This window comes from Manacus vitellinus, unplaced genomic scaffold (assembly GCF_001715985.3).
Source record: "Manacus vitellinus isolate BGI_N305 unplaced genomic scaffold, ASM171598v3 scaffold_34_pilon, whole genome shotgun sequence".
Classification (NCBI taxonomy): domain Eukaryota; kingdom Metazoa; phylum Chordata; class Aves; order Passeriformes; family Pipridae; genus Manacus; species Manacus vitellinus.
Genome location: NW_021940488.1, coordinates 7,978,993 through 7,999,392, shown reverse-complemented (window position 1 = coordinate 7,999,392; position 20,400 = coordinate 7,978,993). Strand labels below are relative to the sequence as shown.

The 20,400-nt window shown below is 37.8% G+C and overlaps 1 protein-coding gene across 1 annotated transcript in view; it reads right to left on the bottom strand.

Annotated features, from left to right (window-relative positions):
• Positions 1–20,400, bottom strand: part of ROBO2 (roundabout guidance receptor 2) — an 882,996-nt gene that overhangs the window by 465,407 nt on the left and 397,189 nt on the right. The window lies entirely within an intron of this gene.

Genomic DNA, 20,400 nt, shown 5'->3' with positions numbered 1-20,400 from the left:
AGACATCCATTGTAATGATCACAAAACTGTTTTTAATATTTATGGAATGGTACTGCAGATCCCACTACAAATTCAGAGCATATGTTTACCAGTGACAAGAAACAGAGGAATGCGCTAAATTTTATGAACTGTTAATGAGTCAATAAATTGACTGTTTTGCAGCCAGAACTCTGTGACTACTGGCATTGTCCAACATTCCAATCTGGATTTCTTATGGAGAGCGGAGTTCTATTCCAAATTTTAATTCTATTTCATTCCTTACTTTTCTTCACACTAAAGTCTCGTGTCTTACAAAGAAATACCCAACTGAATAAGAATCCCAAGGTATGTTTATCACTATTGTCAAGGTAAGAAGTAATGAGAACATAAGTCTCTTCAGCATCACTGATTTAAAATCACAGTCACATCCCATAATCCTCTTCATAAACTTTTCAAGCTTTTAGATGTAGTTGGATTGCAAGACAGTCCCCAAAATTTCAGTGCTGTAATGTTTAGGGATATTCCTTATTTATTCACAGCCATATAAAAATATCCATTGTTCTGCCAATCTTTATAGACCTTAAACAGCCCTTTACTCTTGTTTGAGTTTTACCCCGATGCTTAGTTCCTTGGTACTTCTCATGGCTGTTTGCTGTTTATCCAGTTCCTCATACATCCACAAGTTTTTTTCTACTAACTTCTACTTTTTCTGCTGACCTTCTGCATTTTAATTAATGCTCGTCCATATAGAGGTATGAGAATGCTTTACCATGGTCTACCTAAAGTCTGAAACATTTGTCTGGAAATAAAACTACCAATATAATCTGGCATGGTGTACCTTTGCATTTTATCTAAGTTATTTGTAGTACCATGTCCAATTGCTCAGAACTTTGCTTCCTGCTGCAGCCAGATTGCTAACCCTATTTTTATATACTACTTTCGTTCTCTTTCTTAAATATAAAAAGTACCCAGGCAGTTTTCACGTGACACAGTGAAACCTTAGTTGATGAGTTTGTTGAAAACACTTTGTCATGCAACCTGTGACTCGGGTTTGATACAGCTCTGAGATGAAGCCTCTTTTGGTCCCTTGGTAAAGAGCAATCAGTACCTCTAAACTGGTTTTCATTTAAACTATATAAATTTCTCATGCCCTCACCACTCTACCACTGCTCCTGTGGCCAAAATCATTTCCCTGCTTAAAAACTGAGGCAAGGTTCCTTAGTTCTGAAGTGTACTGAATCACCAGTGCACAGTGACTGTTCTCACTTTCTCCTTTTACTTATACAAATGAAGTAATTTTTCTATTGGATTTTACATCCTTTTCAAGACCTTATTCAGCTTGATTCAGCAATTGCCTACATCCCTGCACTCTGAATTCTTTGCTGACCTGTCCTTCTCCTCATTACTTTGTACTCTATCAGCATTTTTGATGTGACTACATATCCTCAACGGCATGTTGCCCTCCTCCTTGTTGTTTGATACACACATACATGACAGCTCTAAACATTTTTAACGTGAATTTCATGGACCCCATTACAACCTAAGTCCTGTCTCCTCAGTTAAATCTATGATTCCTTTAGGTATCAGTAGGATGAGCACATCAGGTGGGCCACGAAGGCCTGGAAATAAAGATACCTACAAATAGAACAATTGGGATGACAGAACTCAGAGAGGAAATAAGAAATGGCAGAACCAGAGTGCTGCTGGAGTATTCTGTTTTGTAATGCTTTCCTACAATTGCTATAAACAGAATAATATGGATTTTGTTTCTGAAACAACAAGTTGAGGCTGTCTGAACTGTGCTATCAGAACTATACTATCATAGTGTTGCCTATTCCTCTTGCAGTAGGAGCCAAGTTGAAAAGCTAATACATCTCTTAATTTTTACTTGTATTTCCTTGTGTTCCATTTGTCTCAGGCCTCACTTTCCTGCATCCCAACCACTGTATTTTTTAAATGCATCTAAAGCATTTTTCTAGCCCTACCAGCCTGCTTGTCAGAGTATTTAATACTGTCCCATTGCAACACGTGTCATTAAGGTGCTTGACCAAGGAGCTAATCTTTTCATTACCATTTAAATCCACGAGTCACAAAGATGTTTCCAATATGTTCCTAATTAATTGCATCATATACTTTTATGTCTGCTGCAAACTAAAGGCATGTTAGCCAGCATATTCCTTATGATCCACTTGTATGACTTACAGTTAAGCAAATGCATTCTTTCGTGTCACAGAATAAAAAGACATATATTACAGTGTGGCTGGGTTAGATCCAAAGTATGTAGAACATGCATGGTACAAACACACAGGAAAATATGGCCACCTTCTCAATATGAAAAGAACATCCCACTCTAAGAGAGAAAGTGCAACTGGAAGTACAGGAGATGAGCATAAAAGAAGAAAACCATCCAGAAATCATATGTTTTCTGGAAATGTAAGCTTTTTAGTTTATAGTAGAAAATACAAAGACTTACCTGTCTAAACAAATTTGTTTACCTCACCTTTTCTATGGTAAGAAGATATTACTAATATTTTTTCCTACCACTTTGTAATACAACAGTGGAAATTTTCAAGCCTGCCTAAATGTACTGGTTAGAGAGTGCTAGGGGATTATTTTGACCTGTCACAGTAGGAGACTAGAGAGGCCCACATGAAGGAAAATAAACATTACTTTAGTATGAAGAGGAAGTTTAAACATTTTATTGGCTTTGTATCAGAGAGATAAAAGAGGACTATACAAAAAAAAAATCCAAACTGTGAAGACGCCAAAGAAGACAGAAACGTGTCAGATGAGGTGGTGAAACAGTTCATGACCTTCTGGGACAGAAGTTAACTGTTGAAACAACCTGCAGCTGATAAACAAGAAGCACCTCACAGAATGATCATCCAGTAGTTCAGGTTTTTCTACTGGCATTTACTGTTGTATAAACTGAACAATTAAATGGCAACAGCTTGGGATGCTACGATTCAATGAGAAATGATTTACATCACTTTCACGATCATATGCCAGAGCCATCTGCATATCCAGGCTGTCCACAAAACTGCCTGAATTAAACTTATGACTCATAGCACTAAATCTACTGGACCACTGGTTGTTTTTTAATTATTATAAGGGAGGAAAGTTGTTTCTTCATCTCTAAGGGCTTCGGTAAAATGTAGATACTATTTATGTCCAAACTAAAACAAGAGGAGTGGCTAATATTGCTACTAACATTTTATCTACTGTTTTATGCAGCTTTTCATTCTCATTCTGGTCAGAGAAGGGCATCTGTACACACACTTTATGTGTCACATTAATCAACATCCCTATAGCAAGCACAAGCCAACGTGAGCAACCTGGTCTAGTGAAAGATATCCTTGCCTGCGGCAGAGGGGTTGCACTACATGATCTTTGAAGGTGCCTTCCAACCTAAACCTTTCTATGATATTTTAAAAATTTAGTCCTTAATACATTTGCTGAGCAGACCAGTGTTTCTTCAGGGCAAAGATACACTTTCCAAGACAAGAAAAACTGTGGAAAGAATACATTACACATATTTTTGTTATACTTATGAGAGTGCCTTGAGACTTAGAGCAATTAAGTAGGCAGCTTTTTAAGTTGCCATTCACTAAGTGTTGCAACTGTACTGCTTTGTGAAAACTCCACTAGGAGCCTGATGGCAGCAGTTGTTGATGTACCATTGCTAAAGTTTCAATACCTCTCAGTCTAAAAGGGAGAGCCTTATTTTGCACTGCAACAGATGACCGTGCCAAGAGTTAAACTTCTAAATTCCTCCTAAGATGTGGCATTTGATAGTAAAATCTACATTTGCACTTCAGACCAGCAAATTGTTGGTTATAAGTCTAACATTTCCCAAATAAAATTTATATCTGTTTGGTGGTCATGCCCATTAGGGTTTCTTTTCTTAAGTAGGTGATAAATATACTTTCTGAGAAATCTATTAATTGTGTTATTTTACTGTGAATCTAATTTTATGAAAATGCTCACTGCCTAACAGAAACTGGCCACCTAACATTGGTCTTCTACTAAAGGTACAGAAGAAGCAAAAAAGATGACAATTTCCTGATTCCTCACTTATTTATTTGCATTCAAAATTGGCAGGAAAAAATAAAGTAGTGCTCTGCTGGAGAGCAGTCTGTAATAAATACTACAAAGCTCTTCTTTGAGGGCACTGGTGAATACATTCCTCCTGAGGGTTAAAATTAGCATCCATGGTGGCAAACACCAAGATGTAATCCTGTCCCCACTGACATCAAAGACAGCTTTTCTCCTTATTTCAGTAGAGCCAGAATTTTTTCTGATGAGTCCTGCAGCAATGGCAGGAGAGTATTTCCTACTGAGCTAGTAAGACCACAATTTCAACAGCAAAATGGATTTGCACCCATTGTATTTATCTCCTTAATGCTTTTAATTCATTGAAAAGTCTTAAGCCAAGACTTCACCCTGCTAAGCTAAAAAAAAAAATAATTTTGGATGATGGTAATGTAAAAGGAATTTATTTTCAGATTTCTATTGCAATGATTGCTTTGGCAAAAATTTCACAAATACCATTCTATATGCAGCCTGTCCATCTCTTCTTAACATACAAATGAAAAGATTATGTAAGAGCTTCTGTTTAATCTCCTCCACTGTCTGTTAAACATTCCAGAAAAAGAAGCCATTTTTCTTGAAACAGGGAGGTTATTGACCCAGATGGCACAAACCTCACATCTACAATGTCAACAGAAAAAATTACTGCTGAAGGCTTGAAAGTACTATTTGCCCATGTAAATTCAAAGGCATGGCCCCTTTTTATCTGTATGTTTTTCATGTTCACTGTTATGTGAAAGTCCGATTAAAAGCTTTTCAAAATAACCTGAGTGTGTAATTAGGGGCACACAACTCCCATCCTGAGGTTAATATCCTCACAAACATGCAAAGTACAAATCTAACAGAGAACCAATCTGCTTCATAATTCAGTTCCAGTGGCTCTCCCCTGCACTTAAGGGCTTACAGTGTTTTACAGAATGATACACTCGTTGTTGGTTTATCAACTTAGAGAATGAGTGGTTGTTGAGGTATTCATGTTATACATACTAATAGGTTAGTGTTAATATTAATAAGTTGCCATGTTCATTTCTATCTGGATTTGAAGACTGATATTTCCCCCAAAAATATCAAGGGAGTTTTTTTTCTCCCATCAATGTAAAGACAGTTCTGTGATATAAAAATGTGTTTGTATATTGTACACTTTAGTAAGTCACAAAGCAAATGATGGTTCTAAAGACATTAACGGACATTAGTTTGAAACTGTGGGCTTGACTTCTGTGGGAACAGTTTGAGGGAAAAGACTACTCCTGAAAAGATTCACAAAGTGAAACACGATAGGAAATATTGGCAGGAATAGAATAACCTATGCATTTCTCTCTTATAGTCAGAATAAAGCCAGCATTCGAGGAGGCAATTCTTTATTACTCTTTTACTGAAAAATAAAGATGAAAAGCTCCATCAAAAATGTCTGCAGTCACGAAATGGCAACATTAAATAGATGTAAGTTCTGGCTGAAAGGAATAGATACTTAGCTTTGGTAGCTGTATTTATGTCCATAAGACACAGGAACTTAAAACCTCTCCTCAAGATGTAGTCATGAATACTCATTTTACAAATCCAGACAAAGGTTAGTGTGAAAAATAAAATTCACCCAATGACCTGTACTGAACCATGAAAGATGGGGCTGTGTGGCTTCAGATCATTTGGCTTCAGATCATTTAACTGTCATTTAGCTGCCTCTGCACTTTTTTGTACTTCCTTTTCTATCAGCCTGATTACCACAATATTTGTGTATGTACTGAAGGTTTCTTCAGTTTAATTTACCCTCATTATCTCTCACAATTCGTTCTCTGCTGAGGACATCAAAGGTTTTGAAAAACAGTGAACTTCTGCACACACTAAAACCAGAGTAGAACATATCCTACTTAGGAAGATGTAACAATAGACAAAGATAAACCTGTAAAATAATCTTTTAAAAGTCACTTAAGTAAGCCTAGGTTCTAAATTTAAATTTTAAAAAAATAGAAAGGTAAAAGGGAAGGAGAAATGCTGAGCTTGCTTCATAGAAGTGAGAAGGAAAATGGTATTGGTGCACATATTTCCTGTACTGTTTTTTCTGCCCAGTAACATTCTCTATTAAACAGTTTGTAAGTTTTCTGCTTTTTATTTTTTTTTTTATTTTTGAGGGGTGGGGGTAGTGTTTCTTAATGTCCTTGTCATTAACTTTTTATAAGTGACTGACATGCATTTATGAGAAAGAGAAAGAAATGACAGTAGGTGATGCACATCTCGAACTAAAAGCTGGTGAGTTCAGTTAGCAATAATAAATCACATGCTATTTTAGAGAGAAGATATAGCAGTGAGAAATCCTGCCAGAGAGGTCAACCCCCCTCCATCGTGTTTATTCTGCTTTGTCTTTCCCGAACAGAGGTATCGGGTTTTCTGTTACTCTGATAGAGCAGGAGAGATTCTATTAGAAGTGGTTTTCTGGGAGCACATCCAATACTTGAAAGTGAGCCAGTGGATCAGAGAGTTCTCCCTGGGCAGTGCAGTGGGTGAGCTGCTGGAGTTGATTGTGTGGCTCCTGCCTTATCAGCACAGGCTGGAGTGGAGCAAGAGCGTAGTGGTAGAGCCAGTGCTTTATTGAAAGCTCTGTCCTGAAAAGGAATGGGACCAATCCAGAAAATGTACTTTTGACAGTGGGATTCAGGATGAGCTCTGGGGTCCCTCCTGCAAGAGAGGGGTGTAAAAGCTGCTCTGCTCTGCCTTCACTGGTACAAAATATTCTTCCCAACTGCTGAAAGCAGTGAAAGGGCCTTGACAGGGAAGTGTCAATGCAGTCACGTGAACGAAGACTTTGTTGTGCCACGGAATGATAAAGAAAAAACGACAAGGAAAAAGTGAAGATCTGCCCGAAGGCAAGTCAGTCATATCACAACTAATAAAAGATTTCAATCAAGAGGAAAAGGCAGACAAAAGCTGGCTCCCTTCCTATCCTGTGTCCTGTTGCTCTGGGTACAGGAGTGATGTTTATCAACACGAATACTATAAATAATTCTACGAACACATGTTCTTCATAAGTGGTAAAGATCTCTGGAGGACAGTGCATTAAATTGTGGATATTATCTATCCAAACCAAAAATCAGAAAAGCATGAAATTAGTAATTGACTCAATTTACCTCATTTATTAGCAGCCTAGCCCTCTGTTTGAATTAATATTGCCCAATGGAATTTCAAGTGGTAGTGACATGGCGTGGCATGACACAAATTAACGCCTGTTCCCCCTCCTGTACTGCAAACCACCCATATCTCCAATTAGGTTGGTTCTAATCTAATCTGCATGCTTTCACCACTTCTACTGACAATAAAATATGACTGTGTCCCCTTCCCTTTTCTGATGACAGACTTGTTTTACCAAGCAGCTGATTTTCCTAATAGCATACTGGCATTTGCATATAGGGTACTGATTGCATTCTCTTCCTGACTCCCTTACAGTTCATGGCTCTGTGTCGTAGCGTGGATCACATCCAGTCACAATTAAATGTGTCATTTGGTACACAAGGTACAGTAATGGCCTGAAAAGACATTTGACTATAACATATTACCTATCATTTGCCAATATAAACCATACAATTTAACACTTCTTACTTATGTACCTTTTTTTCCCCCAACCAATATTGGAGTTTACCATTTTTCTTCCTAACTAACTTAAGATGGAAGTTTTTTGTTTCTTAGTATGAATTAACCTTGACAAACTACTAGATACTTGGAAAGCATTTTGATTGCTGACTGCAGACAGGGCCTGATCCAGAGGCTATCAGGAAAAAATGGGAGACTTTGTGTAGATACTGAAGGGTTTTGTGTTGGATCCCTAGAGATGTCCAAACACCAATGTCATTGTATTCACATTATACGATGCGTTTTAAAATAAATTATTGAAAAAGAAGAAATAAAATGAAGCAGTCTTTTTTCTTTTTTTTTTTTTACTTTGGAAAGAAAGGATTGTAATAGCAATTGTGACCTTGGCATCAGGAATTTCCTGGGGATTTAATAACCAGCCAGGGGGTAATGGCCCTTGGCTTTGCCTCAGGCCATCAGCTCTCCCAGCTGGTTATTAATCCCTAGAAGATGCTCTGTACATCAATTATTAATGTCTTAAGTTTTGTGTAGGCAAATTCTTGCTTTATTCTACGATTTTTAAGCAAATACAAGTATAGATTCAAAATTTTGTGAAATGCCACACTGGAAAAAAATTAGCGTCAATTTATATTCTTATATTGCTAAATAAACTCACAATATTTCATGTTTGAACTGCACTAACTCATGGTTGGCTCTATTTATTCCAGTCAGCCTCTGATCAGGCCCAAGAAATACTTCTAACCTATAGATTTTATTATGTCATAATTGAAATTTCTTGCATACAGAGACCCTACAATGGCAGAAGTGATTTCCAGTTTATATGTTTCCTTCTGGATTCAGTTATTTTTCTTTTTTTCCCAGCAGTGAATTTTGATAATAATCTTAGAATGAAGAAACCCAACTACAAGACTTTCCTATCTATGGCTCCATAAACCATTTTTTTTTATTTAAGAGAATGAGTTTGAATCTCAATTCTGAAAAAGCTCTAAGGAAATAGAGGTGAATTTCATGCACCTGTTCTGAATTAGATTTAAGTTTTGCTATACAGAGAAAAAGAATCTTTGAGGAAGATTACAGGTTATTGATTGAACACAGAAAGAAAGTAGTAAAAAGGAGAAAAGGTATACTTTTATGTGATATAATGATCTTTCCATCTTGTGTGGCTTCAAAACAAGTAAATCTGTGATTGCAACTGATTACTTGCTTATTTTATTATAGACATGAAGATGATATTTTGGCAAAAATAAGGAGTCATACTTTACATTTTATTTTATAATGTAATACCTTAGGGATTTTTAGTATCAGTTCCATGAGTTTTCATTTCCTATCTACAGAATATTTACTGTGTACATTTTATAATTAAGCAATGAGATGAGACAAGCAATACACTTCTGTAAGATTACAACATGCCTCTGGCAGTGTTATATGGGACAAGGTCATATCTAGAATTACTTTAATCACCCAAGTATAATAATTGCTTGGAAATACACTCCCTGCAGTGTCTTATTGCTAATAGAATTATAGCTGAGTCACACAATACAAGCTATAGTTAAGCCTGGAGAAATAATTCTAATTTAAAGGCTCTTTTTTTTTGGCTGATTGTAACTTTCAAACATTGGTGTTTAAGCCTTACCTGTGACTGGTAGAAGCCCTGCATTGCTGAAGTGTTAAAACCTACCCCCCAGAACCCGTTTTTATCGATAACCACAGCCATCAATTTGAAAAAAAATTAAAATGCTGTTTAGTGCAGGAATGTTTGTGGCATCCTTATGAGGAAACAGCAGGCAAACCAGTAAGTCTTAACCAGCAGATCCCAAAGCTAAGGAAGAATGGGCATCATGGAGACATAAATGAACTTCTGTTTCCTCTGCCTGCAAAGTCACCCTGCTGCTGAAATCCAGCCTGAAGTGCCTTTTCTTGCTTCAGGCTGGCCAACTTCAACCAAGTGTAACTTAGCTTAAGCTCCTATAATGAAGAGCCAAAGAGAAAGCACTGGTGAAATAAAGACACTCTGAAAACTTTACTTCTGTTTCTGAAGAAAGCAGCATCAGGTACATCTGTTTAACACTGATGCACACAGCTTCTTCCAAGCCAAGATGAACAGCTTTTCAGATTTGGATAACTCAAGCCTGAAGAATAGTTGCTGAGATTCTGAAACACATCTGACGATGCCATGAAAACTCAGTGTCAGGTATGAGAGAATGAATCTCTTTTAGAGCTGAAGACACCAACTACTTAGAAAAGTTGTAGGGACATTTCTAGTCACAGAGAACCAGGGTAGGTTAAGCCTACACTACTAAGTGACCAAGACAGAAGATGACAATTAAAATCCCATATTAAAAGGATAAATTATAAAAGTTAGTCTGACCATCCATGAACAACAACAACAAAAAAACCTAACACCATAACCAAACAACAGAAGTCTCTCTTTTTCTAGTAAATAGGTACTACAGTAAAACTAATATTGTCTGGTCAATGTAAAACTAATTCTGTAAGACTTGTCAGTTATGATTGCAGCAGGGGAACCACTTTCTGTCTTTCCGGGTGTGCTGTACAGCCACAAGGAAAACAAGGGCATTTTTATTTTGTCTAAGTCATACCCTACTCATCTTCATGCATTTTCCCTTAAACCTGTGTTTCACGGGGGTTAACAAGATCATGGACTATGAACTGGTCAAAACATGGCCCAGTAACAAATACTCAGTGACAATTCCAGCACCAGCAGCACTGTGTGGTCCAGAGATACCTTTGGGAGAAAGCGTGGGGCCCTCTTTTTTAAGAAGAATAAGCAACATCCTCTAGAGATTACATGAATAATGAGTAAAGGGTCTTGTTTTTTTTTCATTTTAAACCAAAAGCTCTTGTTTATAACTTCATTATCTACTACTTTCTTTTAAAGAAGCTCTGATGAATGAGAAAAAGGCCAGTATTGTATTGCATTGTCTAGCTAATCTTCATGTCATAATCTTAATGCTCCAGCTATTCTTGTTAGTTGGAATTATTATTTCTCCTACTTTAACTTCAAAGGGCTTTTTTTTCTGTATATGTCTGTAATGAAGGGAACATAGTCACATATTTGGAAATTTTACATGTCAAAATCCATTATATTTTATATTTTCTCAAGAATAATTAGATTCAAGCCACTGGGCTGCCTGAATACAGACTTCTGTAACATTATATATTTGAGAACATTTCCTGAGGTATTTAGATCATTTGAGTCCTTATGTCTACATTCAATATTCTGTGAGCAGGGAGCTGCTATTATCGCTATTTTGCAGGTAGGGATATGGGAGAGTTTATGATTTGATCAACAGGAAGTAATCAAATTTAGGCCTCCTAATTCCCAACAGCTATTCTTTTTCACACTCATTCAGCTTCATTTAACATTGCTTAAAGGTGTGCCAGGGCTAGAAAGAAGCTGTGGATATGGAGGACAAAAAAGCAATTTTATATTTACCAGCAGGAGTTAAAATTCATCTGGAAATGTTTTGAAATCAGGTATTTCGGGATAGATCATGAACTTTGAGAGAAACGATAAGAATGATCACGAATCTGGAAGACATGTCGAGATTGAAAAGGTGCGAGGTTGTTTACTGCTGAGGAAAGAGGAATAACAGCTGTCACAGTAACCGTGTCTGAAATAATGATGACATAGAAAGTTCCTCACATGGTAGCATAAGAATAAAAAAAAAAGCAAAACAAAAAATGTTTTTTCATGAAGACATATGATCTGACTGAAGAACTAATTGCTGCTGACATCGGGAATACAAGATTCAGAGACATCTATGCAGAAAATAATATTTTGCTATGATAAATAATAGTAATAAAAACGCTGAAATAAATTACACTTCTGGGTTTAAAACAACCTTTAAGCATAAGCGATCAGTGTCAGATTATCCTACACAAGCCATCTGTTAGGTTATTATAATCTTCCTCAAAAAGCATTTTACATAGGGTATTGCCAGAAGAGAAGGAGCTTGGATCTGAGCCAGCATTACTATTCCTACACCCTTGTGCAGAGCTCTCTGAGGAAGTGAAGCCATCGCTTCTTACCGTGCACCCTGAGAGAACAACAACCACACACTCCTGGGAGAGATGAAATTCCTGGAAGGATGCTGTTCTCCTAAATTAGTAACAGAATGTAGAAGCCCCATTCGCAAAAGTAAATAAAACCAGCTATAAGGATGGATCCGTAAGGATCACATTAGGAAAAGTCATTATTTGAGCAGTGCAAATTTATTTTAAAGGGAATTGATAAATAGAAGAAGTCCGATTTATCACACCTGAAAATAAAAATTCATCCATTCCAGGTTGTCTTTTCTTATACCTTTCTTATACCTTAGCAGAGCACAGAAAAACTTGTATTTATGCTAATCAATATCTAGAGATACCATATCAAACTTTCCACAGAAATTTCCTAAGGATTAAACAAATGAAATTTTGCTGAAGTCTATGTAAGCACATCAGTTTAGGCAGCAGGGATTGTTGCTTCTCACAGGTTTAGAAATATTTAAAGAAGCAAATAAAAGTGAGAGAGAGGCAACAGGGTAAAGCCTAACCTTGAGATCTGAGCAAACAATTGGGTTGTTAATAATTCTGATGCAGGGAAAAACTGTTTAAATATTACTGTCATTTCAGTATCCACCAACATATGTTTTCTAGAATAGTCTCACATAGCTATGACCACATTCAGTTATGACTGCATATCTTTATAGAGGAACAAAGGGATGATCATAAACCAAAATAATCCCTGGGAATGGCATAACATAAACAGTAATCCTTAGTAAGCTGCAGGATATACTGCTGTTTCTAGATCATTCACTATAGGTTTGATTCTCCCTTTTTCTAGACAGCAGTTTCCTTTATGCCACATTTTCAAGCTAAAAAAAAGGAAGTTTAGAATCTGATTCTGGCTTGATAAGTAACTCCTCAGAACTGTGCTCCTCAAACACAGGCAAGGAAATGCCGTGTGCTGACGGGCTCTGCAAGTGCTGATTGAAGACGACTGCTTCACAAAAAAGTGTTCATGTCTAACAGCCATCACCTTCTCCTTGTTGTGGTTATGTGTCCCATTCATTACATTCCATATGCTTTATTCCATTCCATTCCATTGGTGTGCCACGGGAAAATAACGAGCAGAAAGATGCCAAAGCTCGCAGATGATACAAAATTATTCACCGTGGTCAAAGTTGAAACTATGTACAAAAAACTGAACAGTCCAGAAAGAACAAATGGATTTAGTGAGTGATAGTTACCATAGCAATTACAATTCACTATCAAAAAATATGAATGAAGGCTAATAAAAACAAAAAAACCAAACCAAACCCAAACATACACAATGCTGGATGTGATTTAGCTGTTATCCATAGCAGTCAGGATGGCAAACAGATTGTTGGGCGTTATTGGGAAAGGAGTCTGGGTATAAACAGAGACATATTAAACTGCTTGTAGATCTTTGGTGTGCCCACACTGTAATTACTGTATGCATTTCTGGCTATGCTGTCTGAAAAAATCATATGGTACGAGTAATAAAAACATAGAAGGCTGACAAGTGTGAGCAGGGGGTACAGAACAAGTTCTGCAAAGAAAAGGGACTGGATAGTCTCCAATGAGTAGAGGGGCAACTGGAAGGGTACTTGAAATTAGGAAAAAGGAAATCATAAGTGGTGTGAAGCTGATCTGTCGAGAACAATAATTGAGGTCAACTTAAAAAAATATTCAGAATGCAAAAAAACCATAACATACTTAGATAAATTAATAAAGAACAGATATACTACTGGCAGTCAAACATGACCATCCAGATTATCATCTGGAGCAGGAAGTTCTGATGCTGCTGACTGTTGGGAGGGTGTGCTGACAAAAGGTCTAGGTATGACTTAATTTTAAACTGTTTCTGGAAGTACCTTGGATCAGTTACTGCCTGAGACAGCACACTGGGCTAAATGAGTCTGCTGACTCAGAGAGGCACCTGGATTGAATGTCCCACTCCTTTTTTCTTAAAGTTCAATATCTGAACAAACACAGTTTTAAGTTAATATTGCCATAATATTTTAATTATTATTTATTTTATTGCCCTCATATATTCTTATAAAATATTAGTTATGCCTGTTTGTAAGTGGGCTGGATATAATTTAAGATGGCACTCAAAAACTCCTTCTATGTACCCAAAATTGGGGTGGGGTAGGTTGTTTATAGACTGAAATTTTTCTGTCATCTGAAAAGTACAAGCTCTTTACACCACATTATTTGAGGGATGAAGCATACTTCTAAGTTAGGATATCTTTTCTGGCTTCTAACTAGGCTTTTATCCAGCTTTGCTTCTATCTAGGGCTGCTCCCAGCTTGTCTTCCTAAAAGCTTTCACAGAATTGTTTCCAGTGAAAATCCTTCCCTGCCGCAGGACTTGCAATCCCACACTGTGGTTATATATAGCAGGCACAAGGTTGTCAGGGTAATGGGGGTTGAACTGACATGCCCAGAGTTGGCAGATACATTCTAGGCACCCCTACACTCTTCTGCCACTTAATTTCAGCTGTGTTCAAAGCAGGCACAATCAAAGTGTGCTATATTCCATGGTAATTTAGTTCTCTCCCCAGCAGAACATTACCAAATCCAGCTAGTGAGTTGTATGTGCAGCAAATGTTGACCAAACTTCAGGAAATTAGTTATAACTAACTTTGATTGTGGAGGAACAGGCATGAGGAGAGACACACACGTGTCAGGGCTTATTCCCATGGGATTTTTGAAAAGGAAGCAGGCGACAACTTCAGAGGCAGCATATTGAAAACTAGCCTGGAAAATTAAGACCACTAAAACATTCTGAGCTCGAGAACAGAAATTATAAATTATTTCTTAGCATTTGTTTGTAACATATTTATTGGAAACAAATTAGGGTGACGCTAAAAACACAAAGTCATTTGATGCTCTAGAAATCAAGCCTATAGAACACAGACCACCCCAAAATGGCAAATTCATGTTATTCTTTCATAAATGCTCCATAGAAAGTGGACAGTTTGGAAGTTAAAGGGGAATTACAGTGGACTGAGAATACGTACAACTGAAAAACTATGAACTCCACTGAAAATTATTCCACTGAAAACCAATTAACAACCTTGTCTATACATCTCTTTCAAAAGCCTGGTAGTAGAAATGTCTCTTTTGGTATTGATTTCCATTGACTCTCATACACTTGCCTGTCATGTAAGCTATTTAAGTAAATGATTTTTTTCCAGGATCTATTTTTGAACATATTGAAGTGTTAAAACATAGCAGCATTGTCTATTAAACCAAAATACCCCATTAATAATAGTGAGTACTACAGCTTTATATAAAAGAGAAAAAAAAAAGTGTGTGTTTTCATGCCATTTTACACACATTATTTTTCCTGAGCATAGACAAACATTCCTCTACCATCCACCTGGGAAATAGTACTAAACACTAATCACAATAGAGAAGAAAATTCTTAGCTCTGAATATGCCTATATATCCAAATACAGCCAGGAGACAAAACAACCCCACTGTATAATTAAGGCATTTGTAAAAATGAAAAGCTAGAGTGAAGAAAGAGACTCTTAAATGAGAAAATTATACAGAGAAAACTCCACTTTCTTTCCAATAATTAAGTTTCTGAAGGAAATTTGCTGAACTTTCACCCTGCAAAGCTAATCTATAAGACATCCAGATACCATCTCCTTTTCCCTTCTGTCTTTAAACAGGTAACATCTCTTTTTAATCCTTCAAATTGCCCACTGGCTGCATTTGAAGGTGATTTTCATTCCTATCGCCTCTTAATTCAAACCTCAGCACGGCAGTTGCAAGTAGGAATGGAAGGGCTGGTTTTGGGGGTGATGGTTGCTGGTGCAGCACTGGAAGAGCTGCTCTTCCCAAAACCAGGGGAAGCACTACCAGGCTTCCCTGAAATGGCAACTGCTTTGAGACCCACCACAGGAACCAGAGAGTGCAACACCAACCCATAATGATCAGTGACCCACGTAAAGAGAATTAGATATCGAACACATGCTCTTTATAGGGGAGCAGGGAAAAACTTTTTTTATTGCTAAGAGAGAAGGCTTTTCTGAAGAGCTCTTTTGGTTTTGTTTTGTTACCCAGAGCAGCTGCTAAAGCGAAGGCGAGCTTTGAAGAATATTGCATATATTTTAGGCATCATGATATCATAAAGGGAAAGAGTTTTAAAGTTGGTGAAAAGAGAGGATAGGTTTTTTATCCATATTGCCCCAAATAGTTACTGTTTGAATTTTTTAACTCAATCTCTTGGCACACACTTAGAAGAGAGATCTGTGGGATTGTTGCCAGAGCTTTTATGTGCAGAATCAAGGTCTCTTGGATTTTCAAAAGAGGACAAAAAGCTAGATTGTTCCTGCTAGTTGCAAAATACATACAATGTGCCAAGCTGACAAGTGCTTTTACTTCTGCTGGGTTTGCAGTGACAACATTTAGAGAAAACAGCAAAACAATCTCTCAGTCTTATTCTACGTTCATTGAGCTAATCAGGGGCAGCCTTTTTAGAGAGAAAATCCTAAGATGCCTTCCAAGAGAAGAAAAAAAGCTCTTGAATATCACTTTGCTGACATAATAAAGAATCTGCAGTAGCAAGCTAACCCAAAGGAAAGGGCACAGGCAAAGGAAGCTTAGGACATTGGAGCTGCCAGTGCTTGGCTAAACTATACATCTCCTGTAAAGGTGCCACTGCAGCCTGGCAAAGGAACATTAGTGTGGGAAGTAACTTGTGAACACTAGTGCTGCTGACTGACTTCTAAGTGCAGTCATATCCCACCTACTACAAGAGGAATCTTTTCACGTGAAAGGAGAGAAAGGAAGACAAAGTCAAACTCTTTTGCCATAATTATCCCACTGTTTGGTTATTACTGTGACCGTGGCTTGCCCCTCACTGCTCCTCCTGCATGTGCTTTCAGAACATACAGGGCAACTTTTCACTGATACTTCAGATTTTCCCTAGTGACCTCCACTGTTTATTCACTGTCTAACACTGACAAACTCGTGTTCTTTCACAAGGAATGTCTGCTGAGAAAGGTGCTGCTCTACCAGGTGAGAGAGGATTAAGACACATTGTAGCCTTACCACCTATTTATCTGACTGATATTCTGTAACAAAGCAGGTACTGTTCATTACATGACTGCAGAAACTTTGCTCACATACAGGGGTTCATCCATTCCCATCATTTTTCAGACTGTGACTGGTTTCAGAAGTGAAAATGCAGATGTTTGTCTAGCCAAATATTTGTGTGCACTCAATATTATATCGCATCACATTACACAGAAACCCTCACCCTAATTAAACTGAGGTATGAGCAATGTCTGGATACACTTGAAGGAAGGGGTATAAGGTTAGTTTACACAAGTGCTGAGTAATCCAGTTTATGTGGAACAAGATATTCCATTCTGCTACAAAAGATCTGACTGGAACTGCTGAGGTATTTTTGAGCACCCATCTGGCATCTTGTTTTTCCTCCATCTCTTTGTCTTTTCTTTGTTGCTTGTAAGCATTGGAGGAGAGTGATATAAAGCCCTGGAGAAATTAGCCAGGTAGACATCCCCTAAAACACTAGGAAAAAAATTAAAAGATTGACTTTAAAAAGTGAGAGGAATCCTAGGGGACTCAATTTGAATGAAATCACAAAAGCTTGCTGATTAACACACCTAACAGCATTCATAAAACATTACCAGTCTGCTGAACACCTCCAATATATGGATTATAAATATACTAGTTCAAGAAGCTACCACAAGAGGATTTCTCAAGTTCAAAAGCTGTGCAGAATTTTTATATTTATTCATAAAGCTTTAATCTTTTATGCTGATAAACAAGCGTCCCAAAATATTCCAAGTCACTTGGAATCATCTGCCTTTCAAATGTGAAATACAGGATAAATCCTTCTTTGCTAAATAGACAAAAAAAAGAGCTAAAAAATATGCTCAGTTTTCCTTTTCCTATATACAAAATCTAAGCACCATATTTATTGCATTAGCTACGCATCTGCTGCACACAGACCAAATATCGACTTGCTTCCTAGAAGGAAGAGTGACTGCCAGTTTGCATTTGTCCTCCTGGTTTGATCAAGTGGATTTAAGTGAGCTAAAATGACAACTGGACATTTAGCTATTGCACACAGCCTAGCTATGGAGAAAGAGCAGGAAAGAGCTGGTTGTTGCTGCAGTTGTCCTGATCATATTTGCACCCAGTAAATATTATCATCTAGCTTTCAGTTCTTTGCAGTGCATCAATAGCTCCAAATCTTTTAATGTGAATTTAATACGGTTCTTAAGATGGATGTCAGATCAGAAAACACAGGTTGGGCAACGAGTACTATGATTTCTTCCAGCATCATTTACCACCAGTGCAAATCACATGAGTTTGTTTGTTTAGTGCATCTACTGCTAACAGACAACATGGCAAATTTCCAAAACCTGTATTTCCATAACCTCCTGAAAAATATATTACCTAAATGCTACCTATCATTCCAAAGAGTAGATATGGTCAAGTCTAGGATGCTTTTTAAGAATCTGTATTTTCACAGAGGCATAAAAAGCAAAGATAGAAAACCTAAATCTTCCTTGCTGCCACAGACTGTCATAAAAGAAGCAAATTCAGCATTTAAAAGATGACATTTTAAGAACACCTTGAATCACTTTTAACAGACATACACACTAGAAGAAGACTTCTGTAGTCTTCTTCAGCGTAAGCAAAAGGCAAACAAAGTTTCAACGTAAATTCTTATTCTAAAAAATTCTGAAGCATCAGATTTTCTGGTTAGAGGTTAGGAGACCCAGCTGGCAATAAACACTGGAGAAGTGTCCAGTGGAGAAGTGGAGAACTACAGAAGAGGAGTTACATAAAGACTGAACTGACTGAGAACATGAAGGAAGAATGAAGAAATAGAAGACCTGTAGATAAACAGCCAAAACGATCAGAAAATCCTCTCTGAAACATGAATGATGCTGACACCCAAGAAATCATCAAATTACAAATTATACTTGTAGAGATTTTAAAATGTGGAAGAAATACAACACAAAAAATGCTTATTGTGCTGTGCATCTTTCTGGGGAATTTTTAAGCTTCAGTTTTCAAGGGATATTGGCAGTAATGTGTTGTGGTTCAAATGGGTGTTCAGCATTTGAATGTGGTTGCATTGCAGGCTTAATTTAGTGAACTTGTGTTCTGTTGTCTTTCATAAAAGTGCAATTAGTTATGCTATTTGACCCTTTCCTGTTCCTGAAATTCTAGCTGATCTTGCATGCCATGACAGTGATGTTCTAAGGGAGAAGTGGGGTCAAAGTTTTGCATAAATTCAGGGAGAAAGAGATTACTTGAAAAATAAACCAAACATGTATATGTTTGTACTTCAAATTGTTTGAAAAGTATGGGATGGATCTGAACTTTTATTTAGTGCATACCAGAGTGAAAGAGGATTGAGTCTAGACCTAGATTCTAATTTTTCCAAAAGACTGATGCTGAGTGCATGTCCACAGCTTTCATCAGCTATGTTTGTGAGCTTACTCAGGTGTAATCTGTGGGAAGAGCACCAATTATAGGCAAGTATATCCAGAACTCTTGCTCCTTTGCTCCTTCTGAGGAAGACTTGTTTAGTTTGTGGCGGTGTAGACACCTGATGACGGCCCAGAGAAGTGCATTGTGCCCATGTCTGAATAAGGGGCTCTGAAATCTGGTGGGTCTCAGAAGGTGGTGGAAACCTTTTTTGCTACCAGGTCTGAAGTTGTGCCCTGCATCCCAGCTCTGTATCAGTCTGACAGCAAGTACTACCAAGGTCTCACCTGTGGACCCTCATTTCCACACCAAGGTGGTCGGGATACCTGGGCTTGATGACAGAAGGAGTGTAATTAGGGCACCAGGACCTGGACAAGACCAATCCTGACTTCTGCTTACGCACTGCCCCATATTGACTGCAATTATAATTCTAAGGTAGAGATGCAGCTCTCACAATACTGCAAAATAATACTGCAAAAATAAATATGCAAAATACTAAGCGAAAGTGTTCACTTCATTTGCCCATATTTGATTGACCATACATTTTCACAGAAATTTTCAGTTCTGCCTTATTTCCTGTTCATGAATCATGGACTCATTTAGGTTAGAAAAGACCCTCAAGAACATCAAGTCCAGCCATTAACCCAGTACTGCCAAATCCACCACTAAACCATGACCCCAAGTGTGCATCCAGATCTCTGTCTTTTAAATACCTCCATGGATGGTGACTCCACCACTTTCCTAAGCAGCCTGTTCCAATGCTTGATAACCCTTTCCATGAAGAAATATGTCTAAATCTCCAACCTAAACCTCCCCGGTGCAACTTGAGGCCATTTCCTCTTGTCCTGTCACTTGTTACATGGGAGAAGTTGACCCCCCGGCTACAACCTCCTTTCAGGGAGTTGAAAAGAGCAGTAAGATCCCTCCTGAGCCTCCTTTTCTCCAGGCTAAACACTCCCAGCTCCCCCAGCTGCTCCTCATCAGACTTGTGCTCCAGACCCTTCCCCAGCTCCCTTGACCTTCTCTGGACCTGCTCCAGCACCTCAATGTCTTTCTTGCAGTGAGGGACCCAAAACTGGACACAGGATTCCAGCACAGGGGGACAATCACATCCCTAGAACTACTGGCCACACTTTTGCTGACACTTAAGTATGGCTAGAATAATTCTAAATATCTGTAGAATGCCTTTACTATCCATCAAGCAATGTTTGTCAGACCAAACTAAAGAGTTTAT